This window comes from Vombatus ursinus, unplaced genomic scaffold, assembly GCF_900497805.2.
Source record: "Vombatus ursinus unplaced genomic scaffold, bare-nosed wombat genome assembly UNPS02014779.1, whole genome shotgun sequence".
Lineage (NCBI taxonomy): Eukaryota > Metazoa > Chordata > Mammalia > Diprotodontia > Vombatidae > Vombatus > Vombatus ursinus.
In genome coordinates this window covers 46,667,223-46,685,641 of record NW_020954557.1, presented here as the reverse complement: position 1 = coordinate 46,685,641, position 18,419 = coordinate 46,667,223, and the positions used below count along the sequence as shown (strand labels likewise).

Genomic DNA, 18,419 nt, shown 5'->3' with positions numbered 1-18,419 from the left:
TCTTTTGGAAACAAAATTTTCTGGCTCATGCTTCACTCCCTCCCCTCCCTTCTTTTTCTCTCCTTATCTTTTTTCCTCTGTATTCTTACTTTTCCTTCTCTTCATTCTTCTCTTCCACTCCACCCCCCCACCCCCAGCCCCAAATGACAGAGGAATAAGACAAGACTGTGAAATGGGGAAGGAAGGACAAGAGGGAAGGTGATTAGGATTATGAGAGGGGAGAAAATCTTCCAATTACTCCCCTCTGCCTTCCCTCAAATCCTGCATCTCTCTTCAGCACCTTACCTTTTTTTCATCTAATCCTATCAATTAACAAGAATTTTTTAAGTGTCTGTTATATGCTAAGTAGTAGGGCATTCAAAGACAAAAAAATGACTGGTGGGAGAACAAGAAGGATGGGTAATGGAGAAGAATCTAATAATGTTTTTCCTTTTGCCATTTAAAATCTAAAAACAGAATTGAGCTTAGAGGAATACTGTAGAGATCCTGTAAGGAGTTTACGGTCTATTAGAGAGCCACATATATAAAAGTAACTTGTGGTAGGACTAGTATCTACCAGGATTCTTCTTTCCTCCTGCAACAGGGATGCAATGGAGATTAATTTCCCCTAAAAGGCAGCAAAACTGTCTCCAGGACCTGATTGGTCTCAGCCTTCCTTGAAGGAAGCTTCCTAATCACCTAAGGGCATAAAAAGTTGGAGCTTTCCAACCTCGTGAATGTTAAAAGACTGTAAGAGTCACCATACTCTAACCTGCTTATCAGATGCATTTTCATAAATTTGTGTCTATAGAAGTGCCACTAAGTCCTTGTTGAATATCATTGCTATGTTAAAGCAAAGTAAACCTCTTTTTTATTAACTGTTCAATGACTTATGAGTGTCTTATTATGTCCCAAAAGCTAACAAGGTACTGGTGTCAGGCTTACCCATAACATAGAAAATAAATACAACCTGGTATTAAGGCATTCAGGGACAGATAATAGGTGGACATCAATATACCCTGTCAAACTAAGTCTTGAATCGAGGTCACAAGTTATCACTAAAGAAGAGTTGAGTTTTGGGTTCATAGTTGAATTTGCCTATTCGGTTCCTTAGCTCCTTAAGCTATTCTGCTTGGCAAAAAGCAAAATCAAATTTGGTAGTTTCTCCTATTTATTAAAAAAGTGCCTTAGGGTTTGGCTAAAGGATACCGCTTAATAGCTTATGAAATATTTTTGTCCCAATTAACTAGGAAAAAATATAAGGTTATTCTTTCTTAAGGGGAAAAGAAAGTCAGGCATTTAAAGAGTAATTCTACTCTAGGAATATTTACTTTTCTCCTCCACTATTTTTTTTTCCATAGAGGGATGATGGGAAATATGATTTCATTATCTGGAAGCCTCTAACTGCCTGGGACAACTAGAGTGTGTCTGATGAGATAGTTAATTTCTGAGCTTGCATTAGGTTTCTGTTGCAGATGTGCCAAATAGCAGCCTCTTATATCAAGCTCATAGGCCTTTAGTGTCAAAAATGGCTCTTCAGATATTAATGTGTGTTTTAAAAATAGCACCTTTTCCCTTTCTGTTGCTCGTTTAAATCTTTCTGCACATATGTCCTTCTAAACTACCACTGAGCTAATTCTCTTCTTGCCCCTCTGACACCCCCCAACCTAACATTATATTTGCATGATCACATGTGAACATAATGAATTAGAGTTCAGCACCCCAGATGCACACAACCCAGTTGTTTTGTGCAAATAGAGTAGGCATTTGCTCATGAAAACTGGTTAATTACAATTGCAGACCTGGTCAGTGTTGGATATTTACCAACCAGGTGTTCAGTTAAATAATAAAAAGAATGGCATTTATTATCACCTCAATTTTGTTTTAACATGGAGCATCTTGCTGGTCTGTATACTTTTGTATGGTGCTCAAATAGGTGCTCATCTGTATAAGTGTACACTTAATGGGAAAGGACAGGCCATTGGGGCCATTGTGTCTTGGGCATGGCTAGGTAGGTAACAGGGCTGTAGCTTCAATGGGACCATAGATATCTAAGCCACAGTAACAACAGGCCTGGAGCAAAGAGATTCTTGGTGATTCTCCAGTCTCTTCCCCTCCCTCTCCTCCCCTCCTCTCTTCTCCCCAACTCCCATTTTCCTTCTTGCTCAGGACAGCCTCCTTGGTATAAAGGGGGGTGGCATTGAATAGTCTGGGCCTCATGTCCAACTGGAGGAAAGTTATTCAAGCTTCTCTTGCTACCAGGAAATCTGTAGAGTGTCAACATGAATACTCATTTGATGGTTTTCCACCTATTGGGTGAGCTGCTAAACAGTATTATTAGTATTGGATGGGAAGGAAAAGTCCAGCCTGAGTAGAAGTGTGTAAGGAAGAAGGAGTAGAACCCAGGGTGTGGGCTTCAGTGTATGAATGTGGACAGTCCACGGGAAATCCCAAACACTTTCTCATTTGATTAATTGGTCTCCAGTACATATGGAACTGAAGGGTTACCAGTAATGTGAAAGTCCTGGGGGATCATATAAAAAGCTGTATAATCTTTGTGAAGAAGTGAATCAATGAATGAAAAATAATTAAGTGCTATGAGAATTAGGGATACAGATTCAAAGGCAAGACAATCCCTGCCTTCAAGGACCTTACATTCACAAAGGAATAACCCTGCTGAGGAACGGTGGCCAGAGAAGGGAAGAATGTTTTGGTTTGGTCTTTAGGTTTGGTTTGGTCTCTAGGATGTTGAGTGGAACAATCGAGCAAATTCTTGATACATCTTTTCTGGAAGTAATGGTATCATTGATCTGATTATAGTACCCTGAGAAAGGTGTGTGTGTGTGTGTGTGTGTGTGTGTGTGTGTGTGTGTGTGTGTGGGAGTGCTATAGAGAGGCACTGTGTTCCTTACTGGCAGTAGAAAGATTCATTTTAGAAGGGGCCTATCTTCTTCCTGGTTAAGCTGATCATTTCAAAGATGGATGCATTAATGGTTAGTCAGGGACTGAACAGAAGAAAAGACTGACCCACAATAGAGTACGGTTGTTGTCACAGATTAGTGAGAGAATGGAGGTCCTTTCACACCTTTGCAAATTGAATTGAGATAAATTTTATCTTTCCATTTATAAAATAGTAGTAGTCTCAAGTTGCAGAGTGCAAAATTCTGAGATTGCCATAGTAACTATGCTTTTCATGGAAAGTAATTGAAAAATAGAGGCTTTTTTTTTTTTTACAAAAATGGAATACTGATGCTCACATGTATAAAGGAATTAATTTACTGACTGATAGAGGGGAAAAGGAGAAAGATGAGCCATCTAGTTGCATTTTTATGTGATTGTAATTATGCCCAGGATTGCAGTCAGTTTAAACTTGTTCTTGTGTTTTTACAGTGGAGAGTGCTATTTGCACGGTCGTCTTTAGATGCTGTTTCCAGAAATACATATAGTAATAAGGAATCAGCAAATGTATTTGATAAAAATTTAAAGGAGGCTCCAATTTGTTTCTTGCCATTATCAGTTTGATGAATGTTGAAATTGCTTGCTGGGTATTTAATCGCTAATCATGATTAGTGCAGCTCTGATACTATAGGAATATCTTCTGTATGTTTGCCATTAGCAATTAGGGATCTCTTCCCTATCATAGGTGTAATCATAAGCCTGAAGATATAAAAATTTAGAAGGAAAAATGACTGGGGTAGGTGACGGCTATAAATCATGATAATGATCTTGTTCCAGAAATTAATAATGTATTTAATGGGTTGATGTTATTTTAATGAAGGTTCACATGTGTGCGAGCTACATATTTATGTTGGTTTTTCCCCTGGAATTCTTCTGCAGTGGTCCAGGGTTACTTCTAGGATAGGATAACTCATGCTACTTTTGAATCAGGTACCATGGAGCGAAAAACTGACTCAAAGGAATGGTCCTTTAATACTGGAGTATCAGACACTATGACAAGCAGTAGGGGAAATGTTTTGGAGAAGAGGCTCATTGCCCACCAAATCACACCATTCAGCCTTTGTCTATAAGGATATTCCCTTTTGACAGGAGTTGTGATAATTCATCATCTCTCTCAGGACTATTCATATCATACCAGGGGCAAAAGCTTATCTAAATGCAGAATTTCAGATGTCAAACAGCAAGTAGGAGGCTATTTTGGAAAGTAGGCACTCCTCCTGACCTCCTGACACCATATAGTAAAGTAGCATCATCTAGGGGTGGCCCGCTTTGCCTTCTTGCCAGGTCAACTGCTTTCAGTGGTTGCCATTTCTGGGATGCCTTGGCTGAAATACACAAATATTTTTCTCACCTCACTCAGGACCAGTAAACACTTTATTTCCTTGATTGCTGCAGATAAAATTACCAAAGATAAAACCTATTTAAAACCTAACACAAACTCATGTATGAAACAAGGAGGAGGAGAATGTAAGACAGCAATCAGTATTGCCTTACAAAGCAGAGAAGAGAGTTGCCTGGAGAATGAGTCTGCAAAGACCTTGACATAATAGACCCAGATAAGTCTTATATCCTGAGAGCATTTCTAGATGAAAGTGGAACAAGGACAACAAATGATTAGGAAAATAAAACGGGTCTGCTGTCATATCTCTGGTGACCTAGACTCATCACCAACTACAGTAAAACTGTAATATTTGGAAATAACTACAGCAACAATAATCCATTATAATCTTAACTTATATTAATACTAGTAGATTATAAAGACTCATATGTCCAAAACTGAACTCATTATTTTTTTCCCCAAATCCTCCTATATTCTAAACTTCTTTATTTCTTTTGAAAACACTCCTAAATTTCCACTATTCTGGGTTAATGCCCTTAATATTTTCTTGGACTCCTTACTTTCCCTCACCCCCCATATCCAATCAATTACTAAATCTTGTGATTTGTACCATCACAGCACCTGTCCCCTCTGACCCCTTTTCTCCACACACACAGATACTACTTCAGATCAGGTCATCGTCACTTCTTGCCTAGATTATTATAACAGCATCCTAATTGGTTTTTATGACTCATCTCTCTCCCATTCCAGTCCATCTTACATGCTGTTTCCAAAGAAATCATCTTTTAATGCAGCTCTGACCATGGGATTCCCCTAAGTAGTCAACTCCCCCCACCATGGCTTTCTTTTACTTCAAAAATAAAATATAATTTTCTCTGTTTAACTTTGAAAGTTCTGTACAACCTGGCCCCCACATATCTTTTCAACATTATTGGACATTACTCCATCTTCTGCATGCTTCAGTAGTCAAATTGATGGCTGACCTTCGATACAAGACCATCTCTGGTCCTTGTGAATGACACTCCAACTCCTAGCTCTGTGCCTGGCTGTCCCAGATGCCTGGAGTTTACTCCCTCCTAACCTCTGCTTCATTGAGTCTCTCCGTTCCTTTAGGATATAGCTTAAGCACCATTTTCTGCATAGTCTTGACTCTCCGAAACCAGCAGTGCCTTCCCTCCCAATTGTTATTGATAAGTTCAGTCATTTTCAGTCATGTTTGACACTTCATGACCCCATTTGGGATATTCTTTGCAAAGATACTAGAGTGGTTTGCCATTTCCTTCTCCAACTTATTTTACAGGTGAGGAAATGGAGGCTAATAGGGTTCAGTGACGTGCTCAGAGTTACACAGCTGGTAAGTGTCTCAGATCAGATTTGAACAGCAGGAAGATGAGTCTTCTTGACTCCAGTCCTGGAGTTCTGTACACTATGGTGCCACCTAGCTGCTTCTCCCTCCCAAACTACTTTGTATATCATTGTATTTATTGATTTTATGTTAATGTTGTATATATAAATGTATTTAAAAATACCTTTTGTTTATTGATAGCTTTTGTTTTTACTTTACCTAAATTTCTCTAAGTATCTTTCATTTTCCCCCTCCCAGAGAGCCATCCCTTATAACAAAGAATTTTTTATTTTTTAATTTTTTTTTTTTTTAGCAAAAACAGTCTATACATTCAAAAACCTGAAAATATGTGCTTTGCTTCACTCGTGCGGGCCTCTCCTCCCTCTGGAAAGGAGTAGGGGGATGTGTCTTCTCATAGCTCTCTTTGCAGTTTGCTGGCTCTTTGTAATGCTACAACTTTCACTTTTGACTGTCTTGTAATGGTTTTTCTTTCCATTTACATTGTGGTAGTCATTGTTTAGAATTTTTTCTTGGCTCTGTTTACTTCACTTGGCATCAATTCATGTAAGTTTTTCCATTCATTTCTTTATTGAGCATATTCATCATTTCTTACAACATAGTAATATTCCATTACATTTAAATACCACAATTTATTTAGCTATTCCCTAATCTATGGGCATCTACTTCATTTCTAATTCTTTGCTACACAAAAGTACTATTATAAGTTTTCAGAGTACATTGACCTTTGGAGTACATTGATAGCTGCCTTGGGGTACAGGCCTAGGAGGGGAGTTGTGTATGTTTTTATATATACTTGTTTTCTCCCCCATTAAAATATAAACTTCTTTCAAGTAGAGATTATTTTATTCTTTGTACTTTATCCCAGGCACCTAGAACAATGCCTGGTACATAGTTGGTACTTGACTAATACTTGTTGTTTGACTTAATTTGGGTTTAGATTTTTAGTATGGATTGCCATGTGACATTTCCATATGTGTAGTCCTGGTGCAGTATGTATTACTGTTGCTATGGATGATAATGAGAAGAGTTACTATGGGAGCTGTTCAACAGAAGGGATCTCAGAGGGCAGGGCAGCATGTTCACATGAATACCCATAGACCACCTGAGAAAGGCACGGCTTATGTAGCTTGGCCCCCTTTTACTTGACCAGGAGCAGAGCCTAAACCTGAGAATGTCCTTCACTAGGGCCCTCTTGAATCTTGTTTGTTTAATTCTGGGTTTTTGACCCTGCTTCTACTTCAGTTGCCACCTTTATTCCCATACCCTTTCTGCTCCACAATTTACATAGTTCTTGAGCTTGACTTATCTCTGGTCACTTTCTTCAAGGAAACTTTTTGGAGGCCATTTTATAACCCTGAACATTGCCTTCCCCCTCCCCACCTTCACTTCCCCAAACCAAGGAGACTTCATTTAGAAACAAGAGACCCTGCTGAGGTGCAGCCCTGGCTAGAGTAGAATAATAAGGCACAAAGGGCAGGAAACTTGAATAATTAATAATAATTTATGCTTATATGATATTTTATAAGTTCAGAGGGCTTTCACATACTTATTTGGGTAAGGTCCAATTCATTTGGTAAGACTAGAAGAATGCATGTTCCCTCTCCTCCCTCTTTCCTTTTCTCTCTTTCCCCTCTTACCCTTTCTCCTTTTTCTCCTCTCCCCTTCTCCCCCTCTCCCTCTCTTTACCTCTCTTCTCTCTCTCATATCTCCCTTTCCTCCTTTCCTTATCAGTGCCTAATCAGGAAGATTAGCTAGGTTCTCATTTACCAGATCTCTTGGAGATTAAAAACAATTGTTAAGGAAAAAAGGTGCTGAATTACTAGGAGAGTTTTATTCAGTTAGTTGATGAAGCTTGGTGTGTGCTGGCACACAAATGCATCAGGCTTTTACAGGCTACATCTGCGTGGGCTGTCACGAGGTAAAACATACCGGCGTTGAAAACATCTTCTATCTGTATGGAACCTGGAATTTGACCTACTGACAGTGAGGGTAATTTCCTTTAATATTAAACCAATCTACTTATCAGTGTGTGGTGATCACACAACTGAAATTTAAACACACTCAGTTTCTGGCATCATCCATGACTCAACCAGATTTTATTTTTTGGCGACTCAATTAATAAAGAATTTTTTGCTTATCTATTGTTGAAGATTGCCTGGTTTTAAATACACATCCTTGTCCTGGTAATTGAATTGGGAATTTGGGTATATTGGTGTATTCCTTGCAATAAACTCTAGCAAATAGGATGCTTATCTGGAATTGAGAAATTAATAAATGCTTCAAAATCCAGTCACTCAAAAAAATCCCCAGTAAGTTCATAGGAACATAGATTTTGAACTGGAAGGGACCTTAGTTATTCTCTTATGCACCACATTTTTAGTTAAGAAAACTGAGGCCATAGAGGTTAAATAATTTGTTCAAAGTCATTTAAGTAGAGAATAGCAAAATGAGGATTCAAACCCAGGTCTTTTGATTTCAGAATGCAGGCATTTTTGAGTTTTGTTAAACTCAACAAAGCTTATAGACAGTTCTAGTTATATTCAGTTCTGGAGAAACTCAAAATCAAAGCAAAAAGTGATATCATGAGTATTTGATATTTTGGGACTACATTGTACAGTAAAAATTGATGGACTTTGAGTTGGGAGAGATCTGCAGTCAAATCTCATCTTCAACACTGGTTGTATGACCATGGACAAGTCATTGAACAACTCTCATCCTTAGTTTTCTCATCTGTAAAATAGGGATAGTAATTCCTGTAGGACTTAGGTCATAGGCTTATTGGGAGGATCAAGTGAGATAATGTGTGTAAAGGGCTTTTCAAACCCTTTAAGCATTATATAAATATTAGTTATTGTTAGTAGTATCATTAAATGGAGAAGAGAAAAGGGCCAGGTGCTTTTATGGAAGATGTCTTTTGCCAGGTCTCAGATTCCAAAGACTTGCCAGAACTTGGTCAGCTGAGTTTAATGAGTAATAATTAGTATTTTTATGAAATACACTTGTGATAGCAGTGGTGTTTACCTTGAGTAATTGTTAGGGGAATACATTTACAGGGTCCATGGACACAGGATTATTCTTGACTAGATGTAAGATTCTAGGATCATAGATTTAGATTTGGAAGGGACCAAAGAGACTATCTGGTTCAACATCCTCGTTTTATGAGGAAACTGAATCCCAGGGAGCACAAGTTTCTTTTTATTCCCCTCCTTTTTTTTAACCCCCTTTTTTTTTCTTTTTTTTTTTAGGCAATTGGGTTTAAGTGACTTGCTCAGGTTTACACAGTTAGTAGGTGTCAAATGTTTGGTTTGAAGAGTATAAGTTTCTTGCCCAAGGTCACACAGGTAAGCATCAGAAGCAGCATTTTAACCCAGGTCTTCTGACTGCATAGACTGTGCTCTTTCTTCTGTGTCACATGGCCTCCTCTATATTACATGTGATTTTACTTCTTTTCTTGTGCTGGGAGGAATTATAGAAAGTCTGTAGGGAAAAGGAGCAGAGTAGTCTCTGATACCGAATGGAGAAAGCCATATAGAGCTAGCTGGGTTTCTCTCAGAGACACCAGAGAGATGATTATATTTATCAGGAGGTAAATTAAAACCTTCTCTAAAAAACTGTAAAAGCATGGGTGTGGATTGAAGAGAAGAGCAGGCCAAAACTGCTTTCACCGACTGTACTGCTGCTCTGAAATCCTCTAAGACCCAATGCATTGCCAGAGTGAGTCCAGTATAGGACTCTTACTCTGAGAAATGAAAAGCTAAGGTCTTTAAATTTGATTACTAATAGCCAAAGTCAATTGTAGTTGGTAGGGTACTTATCTTGCACTTAGGTCTTGCATTTCTTTAAATCTTGCTTCAAATCATCTTTTCTTTTATATTGGCATTAGAGCTTAATCAATATTTTTTTGCTATTTTTATATAGAGTTTATTTCAATAGAAAATTTTATGTTTCATCTCTCACCTGTCTCAGCTATCTATGCCTAGGATAAGTCTAATTATTGGGCTTACCTTACATGAAGGAGGTACCACTATCTATCCTGTGGCAGTTACACAAATTTCAGGCACAGTGCCTAAAAATGAACCATTTTCTAAAGGACATTCCTTGCAAATCCATTCCTATTATAGGTATAGACGTGGTGATCAGGAATCAGGGAGAAGACCACAACAGAGTAGAGCCCAGGATATAAATTTTGTAGCAATAATTGAAGTTGGTTGAAGTACCATGATGCAATTGGCTAGTTTAGGATGTGGTAATAGTAATCCTAGACACAGATCCTTGGGGATTAGAAGATGTGCTTAGTATTTGATCACGTTCTGTTGAACCTATACTATAAATGCTAGTTGCTGGTTTCTTGCCTCTTCTACTCTAGATAAGTAACTCAATTTTTCAGGTAGGTCTTGAATAATAATGGAAAAATTATGAGAAAATGATTGCCAGACTCTCGCTTCCCATGAGTATATTTTTAAGCACTGTATCCATACACCTTGGTTTGGCATCCTTTTTCAGGTCCAATGCATGAACCTCCTCAATATTTTATGGAATCTGTGCTTAGGTCCACACACATAAATAAATCAGTTTGGGAGATAGGTAGTGGTAAAGAAATAGGAGTTGAGTTGGAATGCTTAAAAAAAAGTTATTTGACAATAGCTTTTTGTCAACCTACTACTAACAAGTTGCTAAGAGATTATTTAATTGAGTTCAAATAGTTGTTTTCAAAATAGACCTGCTAGGGGCAGCTAGGTGGCTGGTGCAGTGGACAGAACACCGGCCCTGAAGTCAGGAGGACCTGAGCTCAAATGCGGCCTCAGACCAAACACTTAACACTTACTAGCTGTGTGACCCTGGGTAAGTCACTTAACCCCAATTGCCTAAAAATAAAAACAAACAAAAAACAAAATAGATCTGCTAATCAACTCAGGTGGCCAGAACATTTTGTTAATTGACCTAATATCTTATAACTGAAAGTGTCCGTAAAGGTCATCAAGTGCAAATCCTAATTTTGCAGATGAGGAAAGTGAGACCCAGACAGGTTTAGTTACTTAAAATCAGAATAGTAAAACTCTGGGGCTGGAAGGAATGTTGGAAGTAATGTAGGACAGACCCCTCATTTTATAGATGTGGAAAGTGACTCCAAAAGAGGTCAGGTAATATAGATCCAGAAAACTGTAGATTGTCAGAGCTCCTTAGACATCATGGAATGCAATTTCCTCATTTTATAACCCAGAAATTTTTAATGACTTGCCCAAGTTCCTACAGCTAGTTAGTTACAGAGCCAAGAGCCAGATCTGATAAAACCAAGGTCATGGGTATGATTCTTATGAGACAGCATTTGCTCTCTGTTCCATGGACCTAGGCTAGACTCGTAATCCCAGTCATCTTGGAAATGTATGCTGTGGTTATGAGAGCATACTCTTGGTGGATCCACCTAAGTCTCTCACCTCTACTAGAAGAACAATTCCTACCCCATCCCTTGATGGGGTGGGTCAGTGGTATCAACTGGATACATGAAAGAGTATACAAATATGTAGATTGTATGCAAAAATATGTATATTTCCCCCCTACACTAACATGTGTGGCCCCAAATCAGTAGGAGCAGGAAAATATTTTTCATCATTTCTGTTTTCTCTATAATATTATTGCAGAAATCTACACCATTTCTATTTCCTTTTAGAAATCATTATGGTACTTTGAAAAGTATGGAACTATAAACTGCATTCAAATAATCCCTAGTAACTACAAGAACTTAAAAGAACTTTTACATAATTGTGATAATATTAAATTCTGACCACACCAAGAATTAAAAACAAAGAGTTCCTACTAAGAGGCATCTTTCTTACATTAGAATCTTTGAGATTTCAAAGATGTGAGGCTTTTAGACTTCTATTATTTAACCAACAATATTCCCTACTTCTCATTTCAACTAAATGACTTACAAAGTGATTTTGTGTCCTTAGGTCTTCAGGGGTAGTGGCTGAATTTACCTTTCACCAGAGCCAGTGTCAATTAGGTGGTATATTCTCATTTGTTGGATCAAAAATTTTCATGACACTTGATCAATATGATGAAGCCTTTACTGAATTATCTGCCTTATATACATGACATCATGAAGTCATTGGACCTACAATATTTGAATTTGTATTCACATTGTACCTTTCCCTTATGTTTTTTCCCCTTGATACTCCAACTGCCAATTCATCCCTATGAAGTATGAAGTCAATTTTTTCACCTTCATGTCATGAATCAAGAAAGTGAGGCTAAATGGCTTCTGTTGGGTAACTATAGTAATAATTCATGGTATAATTTGAAGGAAAAAATATTGAACTTGGAGGAAGACTTGTGCTCCAGTTCCCACATTGATGCTTTCTAGTCATATGACTTTGATCTGGTCACCTAACTCTTTGGACCTCAGTTGTTACCTCTGTAAAATAAGGATGCTAATATACTACTTACTTCATAGGATTGTTGTGAACAAAGTGTTTTATAAGTATTAAAGAACTATATAAACATTTGTTTTTATTGTGGCCAGAGCAAAGCTTTGAATGGAGAGGACGTCATCGGCTTAGCCTCATTGTCTTGGAGGACACTGATAATCAATTATCCCCCTTTTCCCAAGCAAATTCGATGACTCATCTCTTTGCATTCATCCATCCATTCAATCAACAAATGTTTATTAAGCACCTGCTGTATACAGATCACCATGATAGGCATTGGGGGAGATATAAAATTTAGATAAGACATGGTCTGGACCCTCAGAGCTTAGAAGTAGCACCAGTATAGTATGTTGGGTGGTAGACATGGAGTCAGAGAGACATGGGTTCAGATCTTGACTTTGATACTATCTTCATGAATATGGGCAACCTTTCTGAGCCTTCATTTCCTCACCTATAAAATGCGGATAAAAATATCTTCAGGGACTACCTCATGGGGTTGTTATGAGGCCCAAATGAGATATTTCATACACATATACACATATATATGCATGCATGTATATATGTATATGTATTTTGTGTATATATACATACACAAACATATATATGTAATAAATATATGTATATAAATGGGATTTTATATATACATATGTATGTATATTATAAATATATAAAATCATTTTCTAAACTTGAAAGTGATATATAAATGACATTATGGTATAGTAGCAAGATAAGAAACAGACACAGTTAGCCATCATACACAATATTACACGAAAAGTATATTAGAGGGGTGGGAAAGAGAGGGCCACGTGAAGTTCCAGGAGAAAGGTTGTTGCTGGCCTTGCACACTGCGGCAGTGATGGTGTCACTGCTGTGTTTGTACCCTTTGGCAGTCTCTCAGGTTCATATTAGCTAAAAGCAAAAGCTGAAGAAAGGAGAGCCTACTTTAATCATTTCTTCTTGTCTGTGTTGCTTGAGGAGAAAGACACACTTGGCTTCTTTGCTTCCTTGTCTGTCTGAGCACCACGACATTTTCTGGTATGGCAGGTATTTAATTCTTACTACCAGTCCTGAAGATTTGTGTCAATGCGTGTGCAGAAATCATTGATCCTTTAACAACCCTCCATTGTACAAGGTTGATGCTGTGTTGTTCTAGACCTTGCTGCGCAACTAATCTGTGTGTGTGTGTGTATGTGTGTGTGTGTGCGTGCGCGCGCGTGCACGCATGTACGTTCTGAGCTTCAGAGCCCAAGATGTCTGTCTGGTTTCAGACACCCTTAAAATTGATCTCATTTCTCACCTTCCCTTCAGTGCCTCACTAGGCAATCCTTTTGTTTATTCCTGTCCAGAAAATTCTATCGCATTTTTGTGGCAAGGGTAACTCCTGTTCTCCACCTTGCTCCAAACCTTCTTCCTGGAAAAAAAAAAAAAGAGTCTCAAGCACATGCCACTAATATGCTTAGGGCCATTGTCCAGTATGACTTCATTTCCTCTTTAATTTATTTTTGAATTCTAAGTGATTGGTTGCTCATGAATGGGAGATTGGCTGAATTGGCCAGACTTAGTCCTCACAAGGTCAACCCCAGCAGCTGACACACACCTTTACTCAGATTCCCTCTCCCCCTCTCTTCTCCTCCCCCCTTCCACCCCTGCCTTCTTACACAAACATTTTCTTCTGGCTTCCTCTAGCTTTTGCTCTGAGCAAACTTCCTTAAAGGATAGGCAGAGTTTGTCCATCGAGCTAAACTCAGTTGTGATTTTGTGATGGGGGAAACTTTAACACTGGTCTGAATGGAATAGAAAAATGTGAGGGTGGCAGAAATCTGTCAAAAAGGGTGCCTCTTGCTGTCCCATATTGCCTGCAAAACCAAGGTTCCCAAAAGCAGGTTAATCGAATCTTATTCACAGGGACAGTTCATCCTCACTGATGAAAGCAATGGGGCATAGTGGGTAGAGTGCCCCATTTAGAGTCTAGAGGACTTGGGTTCAAATCCTACCTCTCTCTACACATACTTATGTAATCATGGGAAGGTCACTTCATTGTCTGGGCCTCAGTTTTTTCATCTGTAAAGTGGGGATAATAATACCTAGAGTAAGTTCCACGTGCATGTAAAAGTGCTTTACAAACTTTAAAATTCTATTTAAATGTCAGTTGTCATTTTAATATATGGAAATAGTTTTTCTTGGTGACCTACAATTTATCTTGGCTTTTAGGCATTTATACTTCAAAACAATAACTTCTCAGAAAGGGGGATGTCCCAGAAAGGAGGTGGCATGCTCTTCCTTTGACATACTTATTTTGAAATTAAGAAGATGTAAGGGAGAGACACCTCCTCGAAATTTGTTCGGAGGGCTCAGAATTCAGACTCTTTTGCTAATAGCCTCATTCCCCAGAGAGAGAACTCCCTTCATCCATGTACCAGGGAAACAGAGATTATGGAAAAGGCATTCACTGGATTTGGGGTCAGGAGACCTGGATACAAATCTGGTCCCTGGTACTTATTACCTGTATGACCTTGGACAAGTAATTTCTCCTTGTCTGGGCCTCAGTTTTCTCATCTGTAAAATGAGAGGTTTGCATTAGATGATCTCCAAGGTCCATTCTAGTTCCAGCACCTATGATCCTAAACTAATCATATAACTTTTAGTGCTAGAAGGGCCCTTAGGCATTATCTGATCAAAGCTTCACCTTTCTGCAGATGTTGAAGTGATTTCTACAATGGGGAAGTGACTTGCCCAACATCACGTGGGTAGTAAGTACTAGAGTTAAGATATGAATCTAGATTCTCTTATCCCAAATGCAGTGAGTGCCATTTCCTCTGCTGCATTTGCCTCGTTGGTGCACAGGGGAAGGGGGTTCGAGCAGATTTCTGCCTCTAGAGATTGAGGTTATTAACACAGGGCTCTAAGTTAAAGTTTGGGCTCCCCCAGCACAAATTTCATAGAGGATTCTCATATCCTTTCTTAATAGCATAAATAAGTATTTTCCGGGAAGAACTTGCTTCCTCCTTTCTGGGACTGGCTTCTAAAAAGGAATTTCTTTGAAGGTATGTCTATCTAAACTCAATGACCTCCAAAGCCCCTTCTACCTCTATTTCTATGATCCTATGATATCAAAAGTTAAAATCAATCTTAGATCACTTTTAAAAAAAGTGATCTAAAAATATCAAAAAAGTTTGGTATTAATTTAATATGTATGATGATGGTTTGCAATGTCACTAAGTAGAGTTGTTTGTATTCTCTTTACCTACCTCAAGAATTTTGTTTCCTTTCTAGTCAGGTGCTATAAAATCATTAGCATTCTGTTCACTCAGTTCCCTCCCCCCCTTAGTAATTGGCATTCTTATTTCTAAATTCATAGATCTGTGATTTTTAATAGGAAACAAAATACTACTTGGCAAAATGGTTTGCAAATAAAAATTCCTCATGGTATTTCTTCATCTTCTAGAACTAATTTTACCTGCCCCTTCACTCTAGAAGGTCATTTCACAAAGATAATTCCATCATGGAATCAAGGATCCATTCAGTTTAATATCTTCTCGAAAGAGTAACTTTAACTGGAGAATAAGGTGGCATTTAATCTGCTCCAGCCAAAGGCTTTTTTTGGTTGTTTTTAAAAGCAGTACAGTCTGACCTGTCCCTGTCTGAATGAAGCCAGAGACCAGAGGCAAATGACAGAAATAAATGACTCTGTTGGCCACTAATGAAACCTTGCCCTTGTGAACTTGGCCTGTAAAAGGTAGCATTTCCAAAAAAAGGGTCAAAGACATTTGTCCAGCCTTCCTAAAGTGGAAGCTTTTGTGTAACCATATTTTATTTGACTCCTGTCAAAGTCCATAGCTGGGACGAAAAGGCCTTGCAGAAAAATGAGAGAATTCAGCTATTACTGAGGACAAGTAGGCCTTTTATTTGGTTTGTTTTAGGGAAGGCCCCAAAGGGAAGGTTAATGTGGTTTAACTGGAGATATCCAAGGAAGTAGGAGGCAGGGACAAGATGGAAAAAATACTGACCCCTCTCTCCCTTGCCTTCACATTGGGACCAGGACTGGCGTTAGGGACAGCCCATCAACTTCCTCATACTGAGAGTGTGACATCTCCAAAGTGGGCCTGGGAATAGGCAAGGAAGGGATTCAATCAGGGAGCTGAGACATGATGTCTATGGATGAAAAAGAAAATCCTTGATTGTCTACCAAGAGGTTACTCCTGGGACTGGTCACATATCTATACCAAATTCTTGCTGGGACTCCTGGCTCCATGCTTCAGGGAAATTTAGACAGCTGGTTTGTACAATTGAAGAAGGGAGGGCAGGAGTGATGGGTGAAGAGCTATCATAGCTCAGAATCATAACAGCTTATATATTTTCTAGAAAGGAGTAGACTCCCTTGAAGGCAGGTCTGATTGGTTTCCCATCCCTGAGCTCACAAGCAAGAAAGCATCAGTCATCTAGGAAAATGGAAACCTCTCTGTATAGAAGAAGCAGATAGGCAGAGTGTCAGAAGAGGGGTAAGGGACATGTCTAGGCAATATTGTCGGTTGGACCAAGACAGACTCAGCAGGGAAAGCCAGAGGGTTTGTTTTGTTTTGTTTTCTGGACACCAGCAACTCCTCTCATCTATCTGAAAATGAAGTTTGCTGAAACCTAACTGTAAGGAGGACCTTGAGGGGATTAAAGAAGTTCTATAGGTCTCTGGTGACTTTATGAAAGATATGTGTATATATATATCTATATATATCTATATATATATATGTCTTTCATATATATATATATACACACATATATATAGAGAGACATGTTTCTTGTTTTTTCATTAATTTATTTTGATTTATCAACAATTTATCAATTTATTAATTTATTTTTTTTATTAATTTATTTTGATTTATCAACAATTTATCAACAATCACTTCCATAAGCTTTTGAGTTTTAAATTTTTCTCCCCCTTCCTCCCTCCTTCCGTCCCCAAGATGGCTCGCAATGTATACATATACATTCCTATTGAACATATTTTCACATTAGTGTTGTTGTAAGTATATGAAAGATATTTTTAACGTCAACTCTCCAACCTTTGACTAATTCTTGCTGTTCAGCTTTGAGACTTTGCTGAATCCATTGAACGTACATTCTTACTGGCTTCCTAGCATCCATACTTTGGTCAAGTCTGGACCTAGATCTATTAGACGACATCCACGATGACCAATCACTACTTTCCCCTCCTTTTGGAAATTTCTCTAAGCTCTGGATGACCTATCTGTGGCCTCAGAGGAACTAAATGAGAGTGTGGATGGCTCAGCAGAGCCCATCTCCACTGTTCAAAAAGCAACTCAAAGGAAAGATCCTCCTTAAGCACAACTATGAACAAGAGGAAGTTTGTCTTTGGTGCATCTTTTCACTGATATTTTTGGTACCACTCTTTATCCCAACCAAGGTGTCTGCTGCTTTTATGCATTGCTCCCTACCTCTTCAGGTTCTTATTGTTCTTCCCTGAACTACGCTCTCTGTGCATGCCTTGTACTTTCCCCCTTTACCCTGAGTCAGGGCAGGGAGGATGCTGTAGGCGTAAGAAGCTTCAAGTCCAGGCTCTATCATTTCCTAGCTGTGTGGTCATGGGGAAGTAACTTACTTTCTCTGATCCTCTATATAAGATGCCCTGCTTCCTTCATATTGTGAGGGCCTAAAAATATAAAGTAGATGACAGAGCATAGTCAACTGTGAATTGTGTGTCAGGGACTATGTACCCCATTCTGTGCCCCATTCCACCCTAATAGGATTAGATAATTTTATCCTTTTCATGAGCAACTAGGTGATACATTAGAGAGACTGCCAGCCCTAGAGTCAGGAGGACCTCAGTTCAAATCTGGCCTTAGACACTTACTACCTATGTGACCCTGGCCAAGCCACTTAACCCAGTTTGCCTCAGTTTCCTCAAGTGTAAAATGAGCTGGAGAAGGAAATGGCAAGCCACTCCAATATCTTTGCCAAGAAAACCCTAAATGGGGTCATGAAGAATCAGACACAACTAATCAACCAAACAACAACAAAATCCTTTTCATGTCTTCCTGAACCCCCAAAGAGTGACTTAGGTCAGTGAGAGACCATTTTTTGTTATTGTGGAAGACTCCTTTGTTACCCATTACCTCACACTTCATAGAAAATTGCCTGATCTAGCAACATACAGCCAGCCCAGCTCCGAGGACTTTGGCTCTGTCACAGAACAGAGGCAGGGAGAGTGCTGTCGGAGTCAGAAGCTTCGAAGTCCAGGTTCTACCATTTCTTAGCTGTGTGGTCATAGGTAAGTGACGTACTTACCTTCTCTGATCCTCTATATAAGATGCCCTACTTCCTTCCTATTGTGAGG

The 18,419-nt window shown here is 38.8% G+C and overlaps 1 protein-coding gene across 1 annotated transcript in view; it reads left to right on the top strand.

The window, feature by feature from the left end:
• MYO3B (myosin IIIB) overlaps nucleotides 1-18,419 on the top strand; it is a 628,721-nt gene that overhangs the window by 109,117 nt on the left and 501,185 nt on the right. The gene's annotated exons all lie outside the window — the stretch shown is intronic.